At 46.8% G+C, this 11,458-nt stretch overlaps 1 protein-coding gene across 3 annotated transcripts in view; it reads left to right on the top strand.

Annotated features, from left to right (window-relative positions):
* Positions 1-333: 333 nt before the first annotated feature.
* The window catches only part of Atg5 (autophagy protein 5), a 125,759-nt gene continuing 114,634 nt past the window's right edge, over positions 334-11,458 (top strand). Inside the window, exon 1 of one of the 3 annotated variants that reach the window (XM_067119909.1) lies at positions 334-766. The gene's annotated coding sequence lies outside the window, so the exon portion shown is untranslated. The other 2 variants (XM_067119912.1, XM_067119910.1) reach the window with 2 other exon arrangements.

The raw sequence follows: 11,458 nt of genomic DNA, 5'->3' as shown, positions 1-11,458 counted from the left end.
CACCAAAACTGTTAAGTTTTGGCCAGCTGTGGTTAAATACGAGAACGCTAATGTGCAAATGATTAGTATTGGATAGGCTGTCCATTATTATCTTAAGGGTTATCGATAGAATATTAACGACAAATACATTCATTATGAGCATTCTATATGTCGGAAATTAATAGGTTACATTACAGTTGGTAAGTTTGAATAACTGACTTTGTACTTGTGTAGCCTATTAAATTCGAAGTCAACCCCATATGAAAATCGGGGCGATAAAGCATATAATGGTTTGCATTATCCCAGATACTCAAATGTTTAAACTCTGGTTGGCAGAAGTACATAAAAATAGTGAAAATCTAATTTGCCGTCGAAATCTAAGCTGTGGTTAATAAAACAACAGGAAATCACTACGAAGCAAAGTCATTTATTTTTCTGTGAGCCGTTTATATATTTTAGATCACGGCTCAGAACCATCCCGTAATATTATGAACCAATACAAATTGGAATATCATTGTTAAAAAGTCACAATTGCCATTTTTAGAAGAAAATTCAAAATGTCACGGTACACTGTCGCATCGAACGTGCCCATATGGTGTTAGTGTAAGTCAGCTGTTCTTACACTCTCGATGCACTGTCAAATTGTATCTGCTATACATTAGTAATTAGTCATAACAAAGGAGGAAGACTACGAGTTCAAATTCTCAAGATATTGACGAGAGGAACTTTCGAGAAAATTAGGATTCGTTCGTATTATGAAACTGTAGCTCAGGCTGCAGCTTACGTGGTAAGTGAGACGTGAATATCCCAGGGTAATAGGTAGGGTCAGTCAGTCCTCGTCAGGCTGCTGCCACAGGCTGTGGTGTCTGTCGGTGCATTTCAATACGACACCAATACCCAGGGTGCCAGGACCTACGTGGCCGAGGGAGGTTGCCCCCCTGGTCTCCGATCCCCCCCCCTCTCCCGTCCCTTTCATCCTTGCCTGGGGCAAGCCTTGGTCCCCCTCCTCGGGCTGACCTAACCTAACCTAACCTAGGACACTGAAAGTTAAGATAAATAATGAAGGTCAGTAATGGAGTTGCAGAATGACCTAACTGAATCCAACCAAGGCCACTGAAAATTGAGTTGTTCCTAAACGAATACAAACCGTCAGTCTTTACGTAGGAATTACCCTCACCACCTCCATTCGCTGAGTTGCGTGTCCGCCTGGTAGCCTTCGCGCAGAGTGGACATACTATTGCTTTCCTCAGCACCTCATCCTGGTGTTTTTCTTCCTTTTTGTTGTGATTAGGTACATTTGATGTATTGTTGTTATTCATGGGTATCTTGCGTACCCAAGATTGTTCCGACACGATATACAGACCTGAGGTCCTTTACATTAGGAATTACGTACGGCAAAGCTGGACGCGGCCGTTAAACTCTTGAACAAGGTGGTTAGGCAGTAACTACTGCCAGTTAGGCGGGAATACCTGCCTGCCCAGATGTAAACATTCGGTAAATTTACAGTTTCGGTCAAATTCACATTTCCGATATAAAATTACATTTTCCCTGGCTTAAATAGTGTACTTTCAACGAATCTGACCTTTATTTCTTCCGCAAATGATTAGATTTTTTGAGATACATGGCGCCATGAGTACCACTCTCAGTTTCGGGTGTTGTAAACGCGCTCACGCTGCTTATGCACATTTTAAATGATTGTTGCAAGCTCGTATGTTCTGGCAAGCGGTAATATTTGCGCTGCTGCGGCGCTCCCACAGGGGTTACAGGGAACGAAATTTTACCCCTAACGTCTAGTTACAGTTTGGTGAAATTCACGGCCGATACTGCAATGTTACCCTTTTCGTTAACCACTTCACTTACCTTAAATAGATGGTAGTACTAAATGTTCACGAAGAAAAGGTATTCAACTTGTGGAGTTCCATTGTAATGTCCATGGAAATGACCAATAGCCTCAAAGGAAGACAGAGAACACCCACTGCAGGCGTGCACGACGGAATCCATGGCAGTCAACTGAAGCGCACTTTTGTAGAAAGCGGCTTATTCCAAAATCGCAGTTAATTGGATATTCTTGAAACAAAGCAACCAATCAGGTTTCAGCATTTGTACCGTTTTTATAATTCATAACGAAAAACAAAAGACGATTAGGCATTTTTACCCACAATACATTGACAAAAAACAAAAACGCCTCAGCAGAAAAAACTGACATGGCAGCATAAACGCATCCTTGCGATAACAAGGCACAATATTCATCGGCAAATATCTCCGTAACTCTTAATTTGCGGAAGATGCGAGTAAGTATTTCGTATGAATCATGACAAAAATATATGATAGCAAGTAAAAAAATATTAGATATCCGAATTTGACCGAAACTGTAATAATACCAAACATTCTAGTTTGCTTTCGGCCGTCATGCGTTGCAGACGAGTTTTCAGATCTCTATGCCTGACTGATGTTAAGCTCTTTATGATTCCGGTGGGATCTTCCTGTATTTTTTATATATATTGCGTGTGTTTGATATTTATTAATACAAACCCACGATTTGTGATAACCTTGCATAAGCTGTCGTTCCCCTGCGTCTGTGTCTCGGGTTTGACAGCCAAGGGCTTATTTAGAGGGGCGTAACCGAGTGGCAATGCTTCTCTTCCAGTAGCCCTTTATTTAGGTACTGAAGGCGTTGCCCAGTACATTCAGAGATATTAGTTGGGACATAATATCTTTGCTCCCCTACATTGATCGGGACGTAAGAGTTCGCTTCCCTTCTTGGGCACCCGCCCTCCATGTACAAGGGTGTGACTACTTCCTTCCTACTTGTGCTGAGTGTTGTTTTCGCCGCCTGTGCTATAGATTGTGGGGGAGAGGTTGCGGGCGTCGTTAGTAAGTTTCACTTCCATGGCGCCCTTGGTGGCCTCCCCTCCTTCCTTCTCCTTGTAAGTTCTTCCTTATCTCTCCTTCGGTAGAGATCTCTCTCCGCCCTCTTCGCTTGCTCGTCGGGTGAAGACCACGCGGGCGTGGGGACAGTTGGGCGACCTCTTCTAAGGGGCCTCCTCTCACTGAGTAGGGCAGTTCCCCTTGTAGCAAGAGGAGTCTCCCTCTACTAATCATCCTTGCTTTTTTCTTTCAGGTTGACAGTGAGCATTGCAGGCACAGCAGTAGTTGGCTGGATATCTCGGGGATATCTTGCATGAAGGAGTCCTGACATTCATTCAGTGTTGCTTAGGGATCGACCACAGTACCTGGTTGGAATGGCATAGTTCCACATCGGGATCGTTCCACCTCTGTTCCCGCCGATGTAGATCCATTGCTGTCCTTCATGTATGCCATGGCACTGACTGCCTCTGGTGCATCTGTGGTCCATCTGCTCCTGCAGTTTCCTATGTTATGCTCCTGTTAACTCGACGACAGTCTCTGAGCAGCTCTTCCTGGTCTCCTGTTGCAGCCATCCTGATTGTTCCCGTCACTGCTGGTGACTTTCATGTGACGTTCCTGGCCGTTGCTGTAGCTCCTGCCTTCCGAACAGCTTCCGTAGCTCCTGCATCAGCTGTCCTGATCGTGCTTGCTGCTTCTCCTGGTGGTAGTGTCCTGGGCCGCTTCCATTGTGTTCCTGCCTAGCTGCCCTGGAGGTTATGATCTCCGCCATCCTGTAGACGATGTCAGAGTGAAAGTGAAGGAGGTCGCCCTGCGGAAGTGATGTTCCTGGCCGTTGCGGTAGCTCCTGCCTTCCAAACTGCTTCCGTAGCTCCTGCCTTGGCTGTCCTGACCATGCCTGCTGCTTCACCTGGTGGTCATGTCCTGGGCCGCTTCCGTTGTGTTCCTGCCTAGCTGCCCTGAAGGCTACGATGTTTCGTGTCCACCATCCTGTAGAAGATGTTGGAGTGAAGGTGAGGGAAGCTGGCCTGTGGAAGTAGCCAATGACTTCTTCAACTCATCTTTGATTTCATCTTCTGTTGCCTCTTCCCTTCCTCTCCCAAGGTTCGAGGGGGTCCCGGGAACTGGACAGACCTCCGCTGGCCAAAGGAGAGGAAGGCTGCTTCTTTCCCCTTGATGCCCTTGGACTTCTAGGGGCTGGCTCCTCGGGTTAGGAAACTGATTCACATACCCTTGTGTTTCATGAACCGTGGGCACGCAGACCTTGGTTTGCAATCCCTTTCCCAGTCCTAGAGGTTCCACCTCCAAGACGGGGCCTGCTTCGGGGGGCTCGTTTGCGAGCCGCTCCAAGTGCTCGAGATTCGGTGGAATATTGAGTACCCTGATCTGGTCTGGAGAGTACTCTCCCTGGCCCAGTTCGGGAGCAGTGCGAGAAAAAGGACTGAGGCACCCAGGTGTCTCAGCTCTTCCTGCCAGCACCACAAGTGCTCCACAAGTGCCCCAAGTGCTTACCAGTGCACAGTCAGGTTCCCAGCCTGGTGTCTCAATCCTATTGGTTTGAACACCAGAAGAAGCAGGGAAGAGATTCCCGAATTCGGAAGTCCTGCGGGACGTCTAAGGGACTGACTCTCTTCTGGGAGACAAGTTTCTCTCGTTGGCTCTTAACCGATTCGCATTCTCCTGTGGGGTCTGTCGTTTCGGTTGCCAGTCTTAGAAGTCTGCATCAAAGGCTGGTTCTGTGCCTGGCTCTTTTTGATTTCTTAGGAAACCGAAACCAGCCGCTCCCGATTTTTGGGAGTCTCATGGGTCACTTGAATCCTATGAATCACGAGTGCTCTCCTGACGAGAGGCAAGGACGAGAGAAAGTGCAGAGAAACCCAGGTGTCTGGGTGCCGAGACGTCAGGTGTCTTGATACTGCCCGCCAGCTGCTTCGGTTGCTTGGCCTGGTTTTGTCCTCGTGTCCTGAACCGTAGGGTTCCAGCATGCAGGATAGCAGACACAGAATTCCCCTTTGAACCCTCTTCTTGAGGGGCCTCGGCCTCGAAGGAGTTTAGAATTCGTGAAACTAGTGCTAGTTAATGGCAGATGAGTTCCTCCCCTGTCCAGTTCCGAATGTGTTTGCGCGATCAGCTTGGCTTGCTCGCCCAGCCCAGCCCTTGGTCGCGCTTGCGAGACTGGCTCGGCTCGGCTCTCCCCACCTGCCTCCCAATCCACTGCATACCACCCAGTCTGGATTGCATTTGTGTGATCGGCTCGCTTCAGTACGGCTCGGCTCGGCCCCACTTGGTTTTTCCAAATCGGGTTTTTGGCTCTATTCAAGTGAACTTTCTGCTCTTCCCAGGAAAGTGCTTTGCCATGGCACAAGCTCTCTTCTTCACATGTTTGGCAGTAATCTTCTTTGGTTGATTATCGCTCACGGTCCGCTTCTCCTGCTGGTCTTACTGGCGGGACAGGCAGGGTTACCCTTTCTCCTCACCTGTTCCCTTTTCCTCTTGGTTGTTCCAAGAGGCGTGAGACAGACTGAGAAAGCGTGGACAAATTTGTCTTCAGAGTTTGGCTGCCTGGTGTGCTTTGGGTGTCGGTCCCCCGATTGTCTCATAGTGCAACCAGGTAGCTGAGAAGTGTTTCTTGGGATCTGTCAAGGTCTCTCTCCAAGGAGAGAGGTACAGGAGTTCTTGCTTCAGAAGCAGCGAGGGTCTTCCTCTTCAAGTTGCGATCGCCCTAGGGGCCAAGTGTCAGGGACCTCCGCGGTCCTTGCTTGCAAGAGCGTTCTCGACCAGATGAATTCTTATCTTTGGACAAGGGAGTTCATTCAGGTTGAGACACCAAGCCTCTCCCCTGCCTTGACAGAGTACAAATTCTTCTTGTCTCAGAGGGTCTTGCCGACTGCAGTTCTGTGGGCAATTCTGGTGTTAAGATGGTGGACTTTATCCCAATTCGGATCTACGAAACTTGTCCCAATTCGGATCTCTGGTTTCGTAAGTACCAAGTTGGTTCGACCCTTAGGAACAAACCTTTACTTGGTTCTGCCTTTCTCTTTCAGAGATTTGCCGGTTACCTCGGCAATCAAGGTTCGTACTAGGGCACTGCCATGTACTTTGGACAATGGCCAAGACCTTTGGGTCTTAGTCATCTCGACTTGACCTTGAGTTCCAGCCATCCCCACTCAACTCCTAAGAAGTCCCAGGCTTCAGAAGAAGATTGTGGAACACATAGCCCTCCTCTTTCCTTCTAGGAAGTGCGCATAACTGTGTATCGACCGGGAAGAAGTTTTCCTACTGCTGATGCCTGGATGAAATGATATTTATCGGGTCTCTGGAGCTGGCAACGACATTGCCGAGACCTGGGAATGGATTCCTTCAGGAGAAGTATCCATTTCCCTTGGGTCTTGGCAATTCTTTCATCAAACTTCCATCCCGCTTCCTCTCCCGATTCGGGAAATGCCAGCCCGGCTAGAGCTAATTGTCTTGGTATCCTGTCACCTTGCAGAAGCTTCCCCATGGTGGAGAATGGAGGTCTGCTTCCATTCCTCCATCCTTCTTTCCTCTTCGAAGTATGAGGAAAGAGTTAGGCTAATGCTTGATTGAATGAATCTTTGAATATGCTTGCATATTCCCCTCACATTATGTGTCGTCTTCTGGATTCACCGATCGAGGAATAGGCGCACACCTGTAAGACTTTGTTTTGAAGGTTTGTGACCGAGACGATTAGTGCCTTCTCATCAACATCCTGGACTCAAGGCAGCCTTTTGGCCTTCCGAGAATTCAGGATGAGTTTTGTGACACTCAGTGGTTTCATTGAACAACAAAACTATGGTAGTGGTTTCATTCGACATTTGACAAACACGCACTCCACAGGGATGCATTCTGGTTTTTGAAGATTCACGAAGTTTGAGTGACTGCTCTTTTCTTCATGAAGATCACGAAGAGACCTCAACTGAAAGTCTTTCTGTTGCCTTCTTGCACAACGAAGTCAGTAGTTTTTCTCGCTCCTTCGTACCAGACCCAGGGGCTGCTACAGTGAGGCATGCTGTCTTTTTGGGAAAAATCGATATTTTACATGAAATTGCGCGCATTTTCATAAATAAAACTTTATGTAACGGATAACATAAAACGGTGCAAAAATTACGACAAAGTGACGAAAGAATTTCTGAGATTTTCGGCCGAGTTACCGCGTGGACGTAAGGATCAAGTTTTTCAAAAATTCACCATAATCGAAATATTGTGCTAGAGACTTCCAATTTGTTGCAAAATGAAGGTAAATGATTGAATATTACTAGAATGTAAGAGTTTTAGCTTACAATTGCGTTTTTTTACCATTTCGGTTGAGTCAAAGTTGACCGAAGGTTGAAATTTTAGCACTTATCGTGATTTATATGAAAATATTTCAAAACTTATAAAAGCTACAACCATGAGTTATTTTTTCTTGTATTTTACATGAAATTGCGCACATTTTCATATATAAAACTTTATGTAAAGGCTAATATAAAATGGTGCAAAAATTACGACAAAGTGACGAAAGAATTTCTGAGATGCGTCGCTGATGCTCTGTAGTGCAAGAAGAAAGAAATTCACGCATGCATGGCTGGGTAACGCTTGTAAACAAAACAACAGTGTGATCCGTGAACTCCCAGCATCCCTCAAGGCGCGTGATTTAAAATCTTTCACAAACTAGGCTGATAACTATTTTTCCACAAATACAGTATTTAAAAAAACTTTGTAGTCGACATACCGTACGTCCACTCGGCACCCTACAGACAATTTTAGTCGACGTACGATACGTCCAGTCGGCGTTTAAGGGTTAATGAACAGTCCACATGACCCTCCTCCCAAATGCCCAGATTGCAAAGTGTTGATGACAGTGAAGCATGTACTGTGTGAATGTCCAAAATATAACCTGCAGCAATTACCAAATTTTTGAAATAGATCAATAAAAGAAATTATGTCGGAATCTTCAACATTTTCAGTAATATTCATTTTAATATTCATGAGGAGCTGTGATTTAATTGATAAAATATAAAAAGTAAATAATAAAAATATGAACGCATAATGAATTTTAAAACTAAATTTTAAAATTTTACTTAATTTATTTTGAATTTTAATACACCTTTTAGTGAGTATATATTTAAACATGAGTATAAATGTATTTATTGTGTGAGTGTGTACCAGTATGAGAGCGTATGCTTTTGTGCAACTTTTAATTTCATTTTCATTCATTGATCACCATACCGAGTGACCTATTTGGTCCCAGTGCAAGGCTTCTAGCCTAGACCTGTCATTTCATCCAAATCCTTCAGGCCAGCCCTATGAGAGCCGATAGTCAGGCCAGCTCTAGGAGAGCTGTTAATGAGCTCAGTGGTCTGGTTAAACTAAGGTGTACTTAACTTTTTCAGTGGTCTGGTTAAACTTTTTTTATAATAATAATTGAGTTCAGTCCCTGTCAGCCAGGTGAAATTCCATTACAGCACGAATTTCTAGTATAATGTTAGATATACCAGAGAAAAAGAGTTTGAGGTTACATTACTCCCCAGTCGATCGTCTTAGAAGACGCTGTATAATGAAGGGTGAGTGAAATACCACACTACCACGGAAATATACCTCGAAAGATCTCCTTATCAAAACCCCGTGAAAAGAGCGGTGAGCCGTTACAGCCCTCTACACCTAACACTCCAGACGGCGACACCAGCGCCACCTACTTCATTCCATTTTCTAGCACGTGATACGCCCGCTCTTTTGTGTGCTGCCCTCCTATTTTGGATTAATTTTTCTTCATCTACGATGGCTTCGAGCACCTTTTCCATCTCTAAGTTAAGTACCATCTTCATGTGGGGTTTTTGATCTAATTATGGCTGTTTTGGTCTCGTATTTTCATAAATATTGGGATCTTTCTCTTATGATGCTTACCAAGGCCCCTATCAGCCATGTCGATCATGTAGGCTTACCTTCTGTTCTTTCTCGGTCGGAGTTTTCTCCCAGCCGCTATATATATTTAGATTTTTTAGCCCTTAAATTCCTTTCCTGGTGGTTCCTGCATGTGTCTCTCTCCAACTTTAGTTTTTGTTTTGCATTTTTGGCCTGTCGGCCTCTTAGGGAGTTGCCCATCCTGTAGCTCCCCCACCAGGTCGGGTCTTTCATTTAGTCTCATAGGCTATTATGTTATTTTGAAGATGGTGCTCTTATTTTAAGTTTAATGTTTTAGTTTTATTTGTTTTTATTTTGGTTGTGTAGTTTGGCTCTGATGAACCTTATAAACATTTTGAAATTACCCGAGGTAGGCTACACTTCCTGTGAACGTAATTCTTATTTTGATTGTGTTTCAGGCTGGTGGTGGTGTAGTGGCTCCATCCTCGCCCTGGGGTGCGAGATCAGGTTGAGGAGCTGTTGCTGTTCCTCAGGGTTCAAGTTTAGTCAGAGGAGCCCTCAGTCCCTCTTCCCCAATTCCCGAGGAATCGAAGTGCCCTTTGGACGCGGTTCCCCAGGTCGCCACTTATCCTCACTGCTCCTGTTGGCTCTTGGGCACAAAATTTCTCCCTAAGGTTCCTCCTCTCCTTTTTCACCCTCTCCTCTTCCTAACCTACTAGTTTGTTTTTATTAGGTCACGCCTCAGGGGAGATGTTGGGCTTGCCGTGTAGCTCCCGAGTAGGCTTCCTTCCAAGTTCATTGGGAAGGGAAGGTTGCAGCTGAGCAGGTGTGTCATGTTCTCCTTTGCTCCTCCCTTCCGGTAGCTCACCCTCCCCACCACCTCTCAGCCTTGCGACTGCGTAAGGCGTGGTGACGCTTAGGATGGCGCTTTTCTCCCGAGTCAGGACTCTCCTATTGGTAGAGGGACTGGGCCCCATATCATCCCCAGCTTCGCTGTGGTGGGTGGGTGGACTGCGTTCGAGCCGCAGTCTAATCCTGTCTCACCCCGCCTCCCCATCGAGCTACGGAGTTAGGGTTTAGGTGTGGCCCCGCCGTATGTTATGAACATTGATCCTTTACCCATTTGTTTCTCCGGCGGGGAGATAGATGTGGGATGATTCTATGTCACGCTAGCATACAGACCCCTCCGGTCTCCGGAGGGTTACCATCATTGTTAATTTTGTTTATTGTTACATTATTATTTGTTCTAATGCTATACGTGATTCCGTCCCACACCTGGGGCTCACGTTAATTTTTCTGGCAGCCCTTATGGTTGGCTTCGGTTTCGCCTTCATTCTCTCGGAGTCCTCCGTATGAATCCCAAACTCGCTCTCTGTGCATTTAAAGCTTATTGGCCCAGTTTACTTGGTAGTTCTTCTACACCGAGTATTCCGTTGTAGTTGAGTTTTGCCTGCCGGGCTTTATTTTGCTTGTATGTGAGGTTCATGTACTGTTACCCTTACAGACTGTTCGTTGTGAGGAGCCGGGTGTACCGCTCTCCTTCGAACAATCTTACGGCACGTGAGTGCGCCGACCCACGCTGGTTGTGCGTCCGCTGACTTACCTGGTTGTTTGGCACCCCGGCGGCTGTGAGGTTTGCTTCGCTTTCCTCAACCATCCAAGACGAGTCGGCAGGCGAAAGTCTTTTCCTCCGTCCATGCCTCACAATGCTACGCTGTTTATATTCTCCGTCGGTCTTTGCATTCCTGACTAACTACAGGTTTCTTGCAGGCGGATGAAACTTCACAGTTCGCCTTGGAATCTCTCCGCCTGGGTGGCTGGGCCCGCAGGAATGTTCGGTCGTAGCCCTACGCCCGACGCCAGGTTGAGGGACCTGCTTTACCCCGGCGCATCGGGTGGCCGAGCAGTACCAGAAGAACTTGCCACCCCTATTATCCAGCAGATCCGTGATGCGACTCCAGCCACCTCATGGACATCAGGTAACGCCGGAGGTCTCGAGGATGTTGCCGCCTAAATCTCTACTCTGGAACCTAAGTGAATACTTGAGCAGACCAGGTGGTAAGTGGAGAGTGGTGAGGATGCCAGCGGCCCTCTTTGTTTAACTCCCTGCTTCATCTGCATCATCTTTTGTAGGTTTTGTGAAGTCTTCCTGGGTGACAGAGCCCGCCTGCTATCCCTGTCATTGAAGACTTCATGAAGGCTAAGGGCCATAAGTCCCCGACTTAAGAAGGCATTGCCCTTCCCCGTCGAAGGCTAAGGTCCCAGGACCGGTAGCCTCCGGGAGTAAATCTAGCTCCTCCGGCAAGGGCGCGAGTAAGAGGGCGGCAAAACCAAGACCTCCTCGCCAGCCTCTTTTTGACGCACAAGCCCTGGCCACTGAACTGTACAAACAATTCACGAAGGACCTAGATTCTAGATTTGAGAAAATCTCAGAAAAGTTTGCCACCGACTGTGTATCGGAAGGTTTGGCTCGCTAACCTAAAGCAGAACCGTATACTTATCCCCACCGGCGGACTCTCCCCGCCATGGATGTCGGAAACCCTGGCGGTTCAGACTCCGCCATCCAACATGATGGGCAAACTTACCTTAGACGGTCTGGGCACGAGACGGTTGGAGGAGTTGGAGTTCTTCCCCCCCGATCTCTTGCCCCCTTATCCTGGCTTCGTGAGGCTTACGGAAGAAGCCTGGATTCGGTCAGACAAGGTACCTAGGGAAACTGTCATCATCCCTAGAGACCAAGCCCAGTCGGCTC

Source organism: Macrobrachium rosenbergii, chromosome 17 (assembly GCF_040412425.1).
Source record: "Macrobrachium rosenbergii isolate ZJJX-2024 chromosome 17, ASM4041242v1, whole genome shotgun sequence".
In the NCBI taxonomy this organism is placed as follows: Eukaryota; Metazoa; Arthropoda; class Malacostraca; order Decapoda; family Palaemonidae; genus Macrobrachium; species Macrobrachium rosenbergii.
The sequence above is the reverse complement of the archived record's forward strand: the minus strand, read 5'-3'. Positions and strand labels throughout refer to the sequence as shown.